Source organism: Mus caroli, unplaced genomic scaffold (genome assembly GCF_978045245.1).
Source record: "Mus caroli unplaced genomic scaffold, Mus_caroli_1 scaffold_1, whole genome shotgun sequence".
Lineage (NCBI taxonomy): Eukaryota > Metazoa > Chordata > Mammalia > Rodentia > Muridae > Mus > Mus caroli.
This window is the reverse complement of record NW_028227256.1, coordinates 5,957,719-5,973,025: the sequence shown is the minus strand read 5'-3', so window position 1 is coordinate 5,973,025 and position 15,307 is coordinate 5,957,719. Positions and strand designations below refer to the sequence as shown.

At 38.1% G+C, this 15,307-nt stretch overlaps 1 protein-coding gene and 1 pseudogene across 4 annotated transcripts in view; both read left to right on the top strand.

The window, feature by feature from the left end:
* Positions 1-15,307, top strand: part of Sntg1 (syntrophin gamma 1) — an 878,005-nt gene that overhangs the window by 193,434 nt on the left and 669,264 nt on the right. The gene's annotated exons all lie outside the window — the stretch shown is intronic.
* Positions 8,424-11,724, top strand: LOC110311457 (protein ECT2-like; annotated as a pseudogene).

Here is a 15,307-nt window from a genome sequence, read left to right as displayed (position 1 = left end):
TTTAAATTTAAATATATTTTGATCATATTCATCCCCTGTCACAGGTCTTTCCAGATCCTCTCCATTATGTGTTGGTCAACTACTCCCACATATGATGAGGCAGATCCTGGAGTGGTTAATGTATACAGTGTCACTCCATTGGAGAACACAGATTTTTTCCCTCTGCAGCAGGTATAAATGACAGTTCAGCCATTAAACTTTACCTTAGTGGCTAGGTTTTCATTCATTCATTCATTCCTCATTCATTCATTCATTCACTCAGTATTTATTTTATTAAACATAACAAAAGAAAAATAATTAGGTAAAACAAAAACTATCACATTGAAGTTGGACAAAACAACAACAGAAGAATAGAGTCCAAGAGAATTCTCAAGAGTCAGAAACCCACTCCTTTGTACATTCAGGAATCCATAAAATCATTGATCTGGAAGCCATCATATGTATGTAGAGGACCTGGTGCAGACTAGTCGGTCCTGCACATTCTGCTTCAATCTCTGTGAGTTCATATGAGTTCTTCTCATGTTTATTTAGAAGGCCTTGTTTTCTTTCTGTTTCCTACCCCTTCTGGCTCTTATATTCTTTTAGCCTTCTCCTCTGCAGGTTTCCCTGACCTCTGCAGGGAGGAACTTGATGGAGATATCCTATTTAGGACTGAGTGTTTCAAGGTCTCTGGATGACCTTTCCTTTAGTTTCTGCTCCATTGTTGTTTTTGCATTTTCTTTGGACAGGAGCAATTGTGGGTCAAGATTTTGAAGACGGTTGGGTGGTTGGATGCCTTAAACGGGGACTGTGTTTATCTACTGGAGCTGGTATCTTTAGGTTCCATCTCCCCACTGTTAAGCATTTGGGTAAGGTCCTCTCTATTGGGTCCTGGGAGCCTCTCACATTCCTGGTATCTGGGACTTTCTAGAGGTTCCTTCCATCCCCCTCACTCAGGCATCAAACCCTGACATGATTACTAATGCCATGTTGTGCTTGCAGAGAAGAGTATGGTTGTCCTTTGAGAGGCTCTACCAGCAAATGACTGAGACAAATGCAGATACCTATAGTCAGCCATTGGACTGAGGTCAGTGACCCCTATGGAAGAGTTACTGAAGGAGATGAAGGGAATTGCAACCCTATAGGAACAACAATAGTATCAATTAATCTGGGCCCATTAGAGATTCCAGAGGCTAAGCCACCAACCAAAGAGCATATGTGGGCTGGACCATGGCCCCTGCTACATATGATGCAGAGAACTTCCTTGTCTGGCCTCAGTGGGAAAGGATGCACTTAATCCTTTAGAAACTTGATGCCCCAGGGTATGAGGATGCTAGGGGGGTGAAGTTGGAGTGGGGGGGGGAACACCCTCTGAGAACTAAAAAGGAGGAAGGATGGGGTGAAGAACTCATGGAGTGGGGACTAGGAATAGGGGCAACATTTGGAATTTAAATAAATAAAATAATTATTTAAAATATGAATGAAAGGAAGGAAAAAAAAAGACATGTGACAAATTCTCACTTATTTTACAGAAGCTACCAAGCAAATAATGGTGTACTGCCACAAAGTACTTTTAGTCTGCAAAAAAACCAGGAAGGGGAAGGGTTTTTAAAAATCCAACAGCAGCAAACTTGTACAGTCATGAGAGAGCTACCATCAGTGCAGCAGTTCCATCAGGAAGACGAGTATTATTCTACCTCAAGATTCATCTAATACCACTCTTGGGCATATTGAGTATATTGGGCACATACCCCAACAATGCTTGATCCATTTTCATTGCTTCTCTATTCATACATAATAGCCAAAATTTGGAAATAACATATGTCACTCAACAAAATATGGATAAAGAAAATGTGGTGCATTTACACAATAAAGACTTATTCACATCTTCACCAGAATCTGCTGTCACCTGAATTTTTAATCTTAGCCATTCTGACTGGTGTGAGGTGGAATCTCAGGGTTGTTTTGATTTGCATTCCCCTGATGATTAAGGATGCTGAACATTTTTTCAGGTGCTTCTCAGCCATTTGGTATTCCTTAGGTGAGAATTCTTTGTTTAGCTCTGAGCCCCATTTTTTAATGGGGTTATTTGATTTTCTGGAGTCCACCCTCTTGGGTTCTTTATATATATTGGATATTAGTCCCCTATCTGATATAGGATTGGTAAAGATCCTTTCCCAATCTGTTGGTGGCCTTTTTGTCTTATTGACAGTGTCTTTTGCCTTACAGCTTTGTAATTTTATGAGGTCCCATTTGTCGATTCTCGATCTTACAGCACAAATCATTAGTGTTCTATTCAGGAAAATTTCCCCTGTGCCCATATCTTCGAGGCTTTTCCCCAGTTTCTCCTCTATTGTTGGTGGGATTGCAAGCTTGTACAACCACTCTGGAAATCAGTCTGGGCGTTCCTCAGAAAATTGGACATAGTGCTACCGGAGGATCCCACAATACCTCTCCTGGGCATATATACAGAAGATGTTCCAACTGGTAATAAGGACACATGCTCCACTATGTTCATAGCAGCCTTATTTATAATAGCCAGAAGCTAGAAAGAACCCAGATGCCCCTCAACAGAGGAATGGATACAGAAAATGTGGTACATTTACACAATGGAGTACTACTCAGCTATTAAAAAGAATGAATTTATGAAATTCCTAGGCAAATGGGTGGACTTAGAGGGCATCATCCTGAATGAGGAAACCCAATCACAAAAGAACTCACATGATATGTACTCACTGATAAGTGGATATTAGCCCAGAAACTTAGAATACCCAAAGATACAAGATACAATTTGCAAAACACATGAAACTCAAGAAGAACAAAGACCAAAGTGTGGACACTGCCCCTTCTTATAATTGGGAACAAAACACCCATGGAAGGAGTTACAGAGAAAAAGTTTGGAGCTGAGATGAAAGGATGGACCATCTAGAGACTGCCACACCCAGGGATCCATCCTGTAATCAGCCTCCAACCTCTGACACCATTTCATACACCAGCAAGATTTTGCTGAAAGGACCCTTATATAGCTGTCTCTTGTGAGGCTATGCCGGTGCCTGCCAAACACAGAAGTGGATGCTCACCGTCAGCTATTGGATGGATTACAGGGCCCCCCAATGGAGGAGCTAGAGAAAGTACCCAAGGAGCTAAAGGGGTCTTCAACCCTATAGGTGGAACTACAGTATGAACTAACTAGTACCCTCAGAGCTTGTGTCTCTAGCTACATATGTATCAGAAGATGGTCTAGGTGGCCATCGTTGGGAAGAGAAGCCCCTTGGTCTTGCAAACTTTATATGCCTCAGTACGGGGCAATGCCAGAGCCAACAATTGGATGTGGGTGGTTAGAGGAGTGGGGAGGTTCTGGGGGACTTTTGGGATAGCATTTGAAATGTAAATGAAGAAAATACCTAATTAAAAATAACAACAAAAAAAGAATGTATAATGAAAAAAAGACTCATTCAGTAGGTTAACAACAATGACAAGGGGCTGGTGAGATGGCTCAGCGGTTAAGAGCGCCGACTGCTCTTCCAAAGGTCCTGAGTTCAAATCCCAGCAACCACATGGTGGCTCACAACCATCCATAACAAAATCTGATGCCCTCTTCTGGAGTGTCTGAAGACAGCTACAGTGTACTTACATATAATAAATAAATAAATAAATAAATAAATAAATAAATAAATAAATAAATATTTCTAAAAAAAAAATCTTAAAAAAAAAACAATGACAAGAAAAATGACATCATGAAATTCGAATGTATATGGATAAAAATAGAAAAAAAATTCTGAGTGTAGTATCTTAGACACAGAAAGACAAAAATGGAGTGTATTTACTGTGTAGATATTAGCTTTTAAGTCGATGATAACCAAGCTCAATCCACAGAACCACAGGGGGTATGTATAAAGGAAGTTCCTAGGAGGAAATAGAATAGATAGATATGGATGGAATCTGAGGTATTGTGAATATTTTGGCTAATATCAACCACTTATCAGTGAGTACATACCATGCATGTCCTTTTGGGTCTGTGTTACTTCACTCAGGAGGAAGTTTTCTAGTTCTATCCATTTGACTGCAAAATTCATGATGTCCTTGTTTTTAATAGATAAATAGTATTATATTGTGCAAATGAACCATATATTCTGTATCTAATCTTCCATTGAGGGACATATGATTGTTTCCAGCTTCCTGTTATCACAAATAAGGCTGCTATGAACATAGTGAAGCATGTGTCCCTGTGATATGGTAGAGCATCTTTTGGGTATATGTCAAGTAGTGGTATAGCTGGTTCGGGTAGAACTATTTCCAATTTTCTGAGGAATTGGCAGAATGATTTTCAGAATTCTTGTACCAGTTTGCAATTGCACCAGAAATGGAGGAGTGTACCTTTTTCTCCACATCCTTGTCAAAATGTGCTATTACCTGAGTTTTTTTTTTTTTTTTTAACCTTAGACATTCTGATTGGTGTGAGGTGGAATCTCAGGGTCATTTAGATTTGCATTTCTATGATGACTAAGGACTTTGAATATTTTTTAAGTGTTTCTCAGCCATTCAAGATTCTTCTGTTGTGAATTCTCTGCTTAGCTCTGTACTCCTTTTTAAAAATGGGTTATTTGGTTTTTTAGAGGTTAACTTCTTGAGTACTATATAGAATAAATGGGAAAGGAGAGGGCAGCCTTGTCTTGTTCCTGATTTTAGTAGGATTGCTTCAAGTTTTTCTCCATTGAATTTGATATTGTCTGTTGGGTGGCTGTATATTACTTTTATTATGTTCAGGTACATGCCTTGAATTCCTGATCTCTCCAAGACTTTTAATATGAACAGGTGTTTTATTTTGTCCAAGGCCTATTTAGCATCTAATGACATGATCATATGACTCTTTTCTTTTCTTTTGAGTTTGTTTATACAGTGGATGATGTTGGTGGATTTCACTATATTGAACCATCCCTGCATCTCTGGGATGAAGCCTACTTAATCTTGGTGAACGATCATTTTGATTTGCTTTTGGATTCAGTTTGTGAGAATTATATTGAGTATTTTTGCATCAGATTCAAAAGCATAATTGGTTTGAAGTTCTCTTTCTTGTTGGGTCTTTGTGTGGTTTAGATATCACAGTAATGTGGCTTCATAGAATGAATTAGGGAGTGGTCCTTCTGTTTCTGTTTTATGGAATAATTTGAGGAATGTTAGTGTTAGGTCTTTGAAGGTCTGGTAGAACTCTGCACTAAAATCATCTGGTCCTGACTGCTTCTATTTCCTTAGGGGTTACAGGACTGTTTAGATAGTTTATCTGATCTTTATTTAACTTTGTTACATGTTATATGTCTGGAAAACCATCCATTTCACCTAGATTTTCCAGTTTTGTTGGGTATAGGCTTTTGTAGTAAGAGCTGATGACTTTTGAATTTCCTTAGCTTCTGATGTTATATCACCCTTTTCATTTATGATTTTGTTAATTTTGATACCATCTCTGGGCCCTTTATTTAGTTTGTTAAGGGTTTACCTAACTTTTTGATTTCCTCAAAGAACCAGGTTTTGTTGATTCTTTGTATTGTTCTTTTTGTTTCTAATTGGTTGATTTCAGCTCTGATATTATTTCCTGTTGTCTATGCCTCTTGGATGTGATTGCTTCTTTTTGTTCTAGAGCTTTCAGGTGTGCTGTTAAGCTGCTAGTGTAGGATCTCTCCAATTTCTCTTTGGAGGCACTCAGAGCTTTGAGTTTTCTTCTTAGCAATGCTTTCATTGTGCCCCATAATCTTGGGTATGCTGTGCCTTCATTTTCATTAAATTCTAGAATGTCTTTAATTTCTTTCTTCATTTCTTCCCTGATGAAGTATCATTGAGTAGAATGTTGTTCAGTTCCATGTGTATATAGGTTTTATGTTGTTTTTGTTGTTGTTGTTATTATTATTATTGAAGACCAGCCTTGGTTTTGGGTGATCTACTAGAATGCATTGGATTATATCAATCTTGTATCTGTTGAGGCTTGTCTTGTATGTGATTATATGGACATTTTTGGAGAAGGTACCATGAGGTGCTGAGAAGAAGGTGTATTCTGTTGTTTTAGGGTAAAATGTTCTGTAGATATCTGCTAAATCCACTTGGTTCATAACTTCTGTTAGTTTCACTGTGTTTATGTTTGGGGTTTTGAAATATCTCACTACTATTGTGTGAGGTGGAATGTGTGCTTTGAGCTTTAGTAACATTTCTTTTACAAATGCATTTAGACCATAGATGTTCAGAGTTGAGAATTCATCTTGGTGGATTTTTCATTTAATGAGTATATAGTTCCCTTTCCCATATTTTTGATGACTTTTGGTTAAAACTGTATTTTATTGAATATTATAATGGCTACTCCAGCTTGTTCCTTGGGACCATTTGCTTAGGATCTGTTTTTCCAGCCTTTTACTCTGAGCTAGTGTCTTCCTACATGCAGCACAATGCTGGGTGCTGTTTATGTGTCCAGTCTGTTAGCCTATGTCTCTTTATTGGAAACTGAGTCCATTGATGTTGAGAGTTATTAAAAACAGGTGATTGTTAGTTACTGCTGTTTTGCTGTTTGAGGTGGTATTTTGTTTGTGTGATTCGCTTCTTTTGGGTTTGCTGTGAGATGATTAATTTCTTGTGTTTTCTTTGATGTAGTTACCATCCTTGTGTTGGAGTTGCTTTTCCCATATTCTTTGTAGGGCTGGATTAGTAGAAAGAGATTGTTTAAATTTGGTTTTGTCACGGAATATCTTTGTTTCTCATCTATGTTGATTGAGAATTTTGCTAGGTCTAATATCCTGGATTGACATTTGTGTTCTCTTGGGGTCTGAATTACATCTGTCCAGGATATTCTGGCTTTTAGAGTCACTTTTGATAAGTTTGGTGTAATTCTGATAGGTTTGTCTTTCTATGATACCTGGCCTTTTCCCCTTAGCACTTTTAATATTCTTTCTTTTTTCTGTGCACTTATTGTTTTGACTATTTTGTGAAAGGAGAATTGCTTTTTGCTGAACCAATCTATTTGCCGTTTTGTAGGTTCTTATAAATACATGGCCATCTCTTTCTTTAGGTTAGAAAAGTTTTCTTATAAAAGAAAGATTTTGTTGACAATATTTTCTAGCTCTTTGAGTTGGGAATCTTCACTCTCTTCTTTTCCTTTTATTCCTAAGTTTGGTCTTTTCATTGTGTCCTGAATTTCCTGAATGTTTTCCATTAAGAACCTTTTGCACTTTGTATTTTCTTTGACCTATTGTGCCAATATCTTCTTTGATATCATCTACATTTGGGATTGTTTCTTCTATCTCTTGTGTTCTTTTGTTGATGCTTGCATCTGTAGCTCCTGATCTCTTTCCTGATCTCATCTCCAAGGTTGCCTCAATTTCTGATTTCTTTATTGTTTCTATTTCTATTTTTAGGTCATCAAATGGTTTTTTCAATTCCTTCACCTGTTTGATTTTTTTCCTGGGATTTATATGTTTCCTCTTTAAGGGCTTCTACCTTTTTGCTTGTATTTTTCTGTATTTCTTTCAGAGAGTTATTTGTATACTCCTCAAAGGCCTTTGTATTGTTCTTGAGATGGGTTTTAAGGTCAGAATCTTGCTTTTTCATGTGTGTTAGGATATCCAGTGCTTGTTGTAGTAGGAGAACTGGGTTTTGATGGTTCCAAATTACATTTGCTTCGGTTGCTTATGTTCTTGCATTTGCCTTTTTCCATCTTATTATTTCTGGTGTTAACTAGCCTGGCTATCTCTGATTGGAGCCTGTCCCTCCTTGGTGGCAGGTAGAGCTCAATGACATGGGTTAGAACAGGCCTCCTGGGAGGCACGCACTGCTATCTCTCCTTAGGAGAGGCCTCCTATATCCCTGGTTACAGCAGACCTCTTGGGAGTCAAACAGGCCGTGGGATGCTGGAGAGGGGTAGTAGCAACCCTATTTTCCCCGGGGGAGTTGCAAACTGGAATGCAGATGTGGCTCTGGCAGAGCCCATCCACTGAACTCCATTGGGGCTCCAACTGGGGCAGACATTAGGTCAAGGTTCACATTTGTGTCCCTGTTTAAGGCAGACCTGGGAGACAAGCAGGCTGTGAGCTGTGGAAGAGGGGCAAGGCTCTTTCTTTCTTTCTTTCTTTCTTTCTTTCTTTCTTTCTTTCTTTCTTTCTTTCTTTCTTTCTTTCTTCCTTCCTTCCTTCCTTCCTTTCTTTTTTTCTTTCTTTCTTTCTTTCTTTCTTTCTTTCTTTCTTTCTTTCTTTCTTTCTTTCTTTCTTTCTTTCTTTCTTTCTTTCTTCTTTCTCTTTTAACTTTTCTCTGATTGAACTATTGTGAGAAGATGATTTAGAACAATTCTAGGAGCCATGGCGGCGCCTGTGAGGAGGAGACTCAGTGTTTGAGATGGATAAGCGAGGACTGCGCCGCAGTGGTTACTTTTTTAACATCTCTGAGCATGCCTTCATAAAGTCGTGCAAACAATGGCTGACGACAGCGTGTTACCATCTCCTACTGAGATAACTAGCTTGGCAGACTCTTCAGTGTTTGATTCTAAAGTTACTGAAATGTACAAGGAAAACTTGTGCTTGGTGTCTACTTCAAATGTTGATGAAGAAATGCTGCAGGTTGAAGCAAGAGTGATAATGGTCCAGGATGCTGGGAAACAAGAAGAACTTCTAAAGGCCTTAAAGGAAATGAAAGTGCCCTGTGTAAAGATGGACTCAATGGAAGAATTTGAAAGTTTGGATTCCCCAGAATTTGAGAATATATTTGTAGTTACTGACTTCCAGAATTCTGTCTTCAATGACGTATACAAGGCTGATTGTAGGATTGTTGGACCACCAGTTATACTCAACTGTGCACAAAGGGGAGAGCCCTTGCCGTTTTCCTGCTGGCCGCTGTATTGTACGACTATGCTGAACCTGGTGCTCTGCTTCACTGGATTCAGGAAGAAGGAGAAGCTTGTGAAATTGGTGACATTGGTTCATCATATGGGTGGAGTTATTCGAAAAGAATGTAATTCCAAAGTAACACATCTGGTGGCAAATTGTATACAAGGCGAAAAATTTAGGGTTGCTGTGAGCCTGGGCACTCCAATTATGAGGCCAGAATGGATTTATAAAGCGTGGGAAAGACGCAATGAACAGTGTTTTTGTGCAGCAGTTGATGACTTTAGAAATGAATTTAAAGTTCTTCTATTCCAAGATTGCATTTTAAGTTTCCTGGGATTTTCAGATGAAGAGAAACATAGTATGGAAGAAATGACTGAAATGCAAGGAGGTAGCTATTTACCAGTTGGGGATGAAAGGTGCACTCACCTTATTGTTGAAGAGAATACAGTAAAGGACCTTCCATTTGAACCTTCAAAGAAACTTTTTGTTGTCAAGCAAGAGTGGTTCTGGGGAAGCATTCAGATGGATGCCCGTTCAGGAGAGACTATGTATCTGCTTGAAAAGGCTAATATTCCTGAACTCAAGAAATCGGTGTCTCTGCTTTCTCTAAGTACTCCAAACAGCAACCGCAAGAGACGGAGATTGAAAGAGACCCTGGATCAGCTCTCCAGGGAGACTGACCTCTCTCCTTTCCCTCCCCAAACACCGAAGTCCTGTGCTAAGTCTTCTAGAAGTTCTACTCCAGTTCCTCCAAAGCAGTCAGCCAGGTGGCAGGTGGCAAAAGAGCTCTACCAGACTGAGAGCAATTATGTCAATATACTGGCCACAATCATTCAATTATTTAAGGTTCCCTTAGAAGAAGAAGGATAACGTGGTAGATCTATTCTTGCACCTGAGAAGATCAAGACTATTTTTGAGAGCATCCCAGATATCTTTGATGTGCATATGAAGATAAAGGATGATCTTGAAGACCTTATTGCTAACTGGGATGAGAGCAGAAGTATTGGTGACATCTTTCTTAAATATGCAAAAGATTTGGTAAAACCCTACCCTCCGTTTGTAAACTTCTTTGAAATGAGCAAGGAAATGATCATTAAATGTGAGAAACAAAAGCCCAGATTTCATGATTTCCTCAAGATAAATCAAGCTAAACCAGAATGTGGACGACAGAGTCTTGTGGAACTTCTCATCCGGCCAGTGCAGCAGCTACCCAGTGTCGCTTTACTTTTTTTTTTTTTTTAATTAGGTATTTTCCTCAATTACATTTCCAATGCTATCCAAAAAGTCCCCAATACACCCCCCCAGTCCCCCACCCACCCACCCTCACCCCTTGGCCCTGGCATTCCCCTGTACTGGGGCATATAAAGTTGGCAAGTCTAATGGGCCTCTCTTTCCATTGATGGCCGACTAGGCCATCTTTTGATACAAATGCAGCTAAGAGTCAAGAGCTCTGGGGTACTGGTTAGTTCATAATAATGTTCCACCTATGGGGTTGCAGTTCCCTTTAGCTCCTTGGGTACTTTCTCTAGCTCCTCCATTGGGGGCCCTGTGATCCATCCAATAGCTGACTGTGAGCATCCACTTCTGTGTTTGCTAGGCCCCGGCATTGTCTCACAAGAGACAGCTATATCAGCGTCATATCAGCAAAATCTTGCTAGTGTATGCAATGGTGTCAGCGTTTGGAAGCTGATTATGGGATGGATCCCTGGATATGGCAGTCTTTAGATGGTCCATCCTTTCTTCACAGCTCCAAACTTTATCTCTGTAACTCTTTCCATGGGTGTTTTGTTCCCAATTCCAAGAAGGGGCACAGTGACCACACTTTGTCGCTTTACTTTTAAACGATCTTAAAAAGCATACAGCTGATGAAAACCCAGACAAAAGCACTTTAGAAAAAGCCATTGGATCACTAAAAGAAGTAATGACACATATCAACGAGGATAAGAGAAAAACAGAAGCACAGAAGCAAATTTTTGATGTTGTTTATGAAGTAGATGGATGCCCAGCTAATCTCTTATCTTCTCATCAGAGCCTGGTGCAACGAGTGGAAACGGTTTCCCTTGGTGAGCACCCTTGCGACCGAGGAGAGCAAGTCACTCTCTTCCTCTTCAATGACTGCCTCGAGATAGCAAGAAAGCGGTACAAGGTTATTGGCACTTTTAGAAGTCCTCACAACCGCACCCGGCCCCCAGCTTCTCTGAAGCACATTCATCTCATGTCTCTTTCTCAGATTAAGAAGGTGCTGGACATCTGAGAGACAGAAGATTGTCACAATGCCTTTGCCTTGCTTGTAAGGCCACCAATAGAACAGGCCAATGTACTGCTCAGCTTCCAGATGACGTCAAAGGAGCTTCCAAAGGAGACTGGCTGAAGATGCTGTGTCGACATGTAGCCAACACCATTTGTAAGGCAGATGCTGAGAATCTTATGTATGTGGCTGATCCAGAATCTTTTGAAGTAAATACAAAAGATATGGATAGTACATTGAGTCGAGCATCTAGAGCAATAAAAAAGACTTCAAAAAGGTTACAAGGGCATTCTCTTTTTCCAAAACTCCCAAAAGAGCCCTGTGGATGGCTCTTTCATCATCCCATAGCTCAGAGGGAAGGAGTCCTCCGAGCAGTGGCAAACTTGCTGTGAGCCGTCTGTCCAGCACATCATCCTTAGCAGGTATTCCATCTCCCTTCCTTGTCAGCCTCCCTTCTTTCTTTGAACAGAGAAGTCATACATTAAGTCGATTTATAACTCACTTGATATGAAACTTAAGTCCCGTGGGACCTTATGCTTCAACAAGATGCTGACTTACGTGGTACTTTGAATTAGCACTTGGTAAAGTTGTAGAGAAGATTAGTAACACTAACCAACGCTGTTTTATTTTCTTGAAATACATTTTTCAAGATGGTCCCTGTAAAAAAATATTGATTTTTGATGTAATTTATCTTTATTTGAATCTCACATCTGAAGACCAGCGACTTAAGTTATTCCTGATAATCAGTAGCTTTGTAACCCTGATACAGTAAACAATTGATGGGTGCAAAATACTATTGTGTGTTTGTATAGTATCTTGAATTTTTGAAAGTACATATTTGTGTATCTCAATTTGTGCAGAGACTGAACAGCAATGCAACACTTGCTGAATAAAACCCTCTGATTAAATTCTAGAGGCTTGTTCAGTTGGATTGTTTGATGTACTTAACTGCGCTTTTGCAGTTTATTTTCTTTTAAAATAAGAGATCTAACACATGAATTTTAAAAGATACACCATTATTAACCATACAATTACAATCATTTGGAATTTTCTTTTACATATTGAGATAAGAAGAGAAAGATTATAAAACATTGTATATGTTGCAAAGATAAGATATTAGTATGTACTTTATAATTGTTTCAGAGACTTTTATTTTTATTTTATTTTCTTATTCTAGACACTAGCAAATCTTGATTTAGTTTTGACTACTGTATTTAATTTATTTCAAAGGATAAGACCATGGGAAAACTGTGTTAAGAATTGCTTCTGTTCTTTGTACAGTTCTGAAGTTGTCTTCAGTTTTGCTAATCGCCTGTGAAAAGCATAGATACAATGTGTGGTGAATTTTTTATTGTGGTCATATCATTAAAATAAGATTGGAAATTCATTGTCAAAAAAAAAAAGAACAATTCTAAATTTCTGTCTCACGTGCTTCCTTGTATTGAGATTTTCTGGGCTTTAAATCTTCTGAAATAGATAAATTTACAAAACTGATGCTGAAATATTTTTCTACCCTCTCCCCTACTCTGATATACCAGTTTGATTACTTCCTAGCTCTTAGAGTTTTGGAAGTCTTAACTACATTTGAGTTTCTACTATAGTATACTTATTTTGTCTAACACATATCAAAATGTCATCACATAAAGTCAGGTTCTATTGTATCCTGTCAGAGGAAGATAATTTCTTCAAATTCTTTTTCATCTACTTTATCAGTGGATATGGTCTCTTTAGGCTTATGAGAATATGTGACAAAAAATTTCTGATGGGCTACTTTAAGCTACTATCCTATTGTTGTAAAACTGATGGTAAGTCTTCTGCAAAACATGGGCATATTCTCCTTTATGCCCTTCATTAATATTTTTTCAGTCTTCTCTGATTCAGGAGTTGTTTAGGACATTTTCATTCTACTACCTTTGTTCTTTACTTCAGTATAGATTGGAGATCCTCTAGTGCAGTGGTTCTTAAACTTCCTAATGCTGCAACCCTTTAATGCAGTTCTTTTTTTTTTTTTTGGTTTTTCGAGACAGGGTTTCTCTGTGTAGCCCTGGCTGTCCTGGAACTCACTTTGTAGACCAGGCTGGCCTCGAACTCAGAAATCCGCCTGCCTCTGCCTCCCGAGTGCTGGGATTAAAGGCGTGCGCCACCACGCCCGGCTAATGCAGTTCTTTATGTTGTGGCAACTCTCAACAATAAAGTTATCTTCATTACTACTTTATAATTGTAATTTTGCTGCTGTTATGAATCCTAATATAAATATCTGATATGCAGGATAGTCTTAGGTGACTGCTATGTAATTGTCATTTAACCCAAAGTTGTTAGAGTCAAAAGGTTGAAAACCACTGTTCTTGATTTTTGGGACATCCCCTACATTTTCTAATATAGGATGTTTCATGATTAAATGTCTATAATCTGAATCATAGCTTAGTAGTTGCTTCTTAGAAGACTCAGAGAAAAACAGACCAATGAGAACCTCTGTGAAATATAGTGCCATTATGATGATTACATAAATGCAAAAATGAGATAGAAAATATATAAAACAAAATCTTACTGTACTGGGAGAAACCATTACATAATCCCATGAAAATACGATCCTTCTCATTGCATATATTATCTAAAAAGGAAAATGTACATTATATACTGCTGGAAGATAAGTTTGAATAGCAGAAACTATTCTTTTTTTAAATATTTATTTATGTATTTATGTATTTATTTATTTATTTATTTATTTATTTATTTATTTATTTATTTATTTAGTTTTTCGAGACAGGGTTTCTCTGTATAGCTCTGGCTGTCCTGGAACTCATTTTGTAGACCAGGCTGGCCTCGAACTCAGAAATTCGCCTGCCTCTGCCTCCCGAGTGCTGGGATTAAAGGCGTGTGCCACCATGCCCAGCCAGAAACTATTCTTATGCTTATGCATATACTATTACAGACATATGAAACAATGTGCTTGGTTTTTAGTACCATGATTGGAAGAAAATCTAAAACTAAAAGATTTTAAAACTACTGTTACTTTTAGTAATTATAAGATTTTAATATGAAAAAAAACAACATAAATTATTAGGAAATCTCAGCTAAGCTTCAGGAAGATGTAGCAAAAGTCATTTTGCTAATATAGAATTGAGACTTCTCAAATTAACCTGTGAAACACATAATTCTTTGGTTTTAGGATATTCAAAGTCCTACAACATCATTATTTTGCAATACTGAAGGGTATTCACTAATAAGTTACATCCTTAATACTAAAGGTAAAAGTGTATGACTGAGTCACCACTGGCCAAATCCCAGGTGTCCATGCTATACAGTGAGCTGGCTACAACAGTGTTAGAGCTTCTACCTTGGAGTATCTTTCACTCAGATAAGATCCTTCATTTAGAGTAAGGTGAACCCAGAAAAGGAGGTTCATTCAGCAGTTCATTATGAAATGAATTCAGTTGAAGATTACTCTTCTATTTGCGTACAAAGCTCTGGAGATATTTTGGCATGAAATAATATGTGTTAAAATATCTGCAAAATGTTTACCATTAAGAAAACATGTCAATGCTGCTCATTTTCGATGAGAAATTTATTTTAATGAAATCTTGGGCTGCCTATATTTTGTAGACATTTTGGGTTTTATCTGAAGATAGAGAAAGCTATATACACATAGGCATTGAAAGATTAAAACCCATTGTAGAAAGGTCAAAAGGCTAAAAGATTGTTACTTCAAAATTGAGATTACTGCAGCAAGCTCACTCATATATGTTTTGCAGCTATCAGACTATAATTGTAAGGCTCCTGGCAGTCTACCTACACTCTCAGTTAGAAAAAGATTAAAGAGGAAAATTTGATAGTAAAATAATGCAATGTTTTGAGTGTTCAAATGAAGGGTATGGGAATAGCAAGAACCTTATTAAGCCTCAAAAGTATGGGTGAATTTTTAACTCAGCTGTACATTTTAGGAAGGTTATTGTAAATAGTACTATGTGACTTGAATATATGTTGTTCTGAGGCTTGCTGACGTGTTCCCATCTGGCTGAGTTTGAGACAAAGAATCGTGTTCTTTTCTGCGGGTCTGGTTCTTAGAAGCCATTTTTAACAGAATGAACTTGTCAGCATATGAAAAAAGAGGATATGACCCTTTCTTCCTATAGCAACAGGGCAATTTGTATCCACAATGAGGATATTTGTAAAAAAGAAAGATTTATTTTTATTTGTTTTGTTTTGCTGGATGATTGCTATTAAA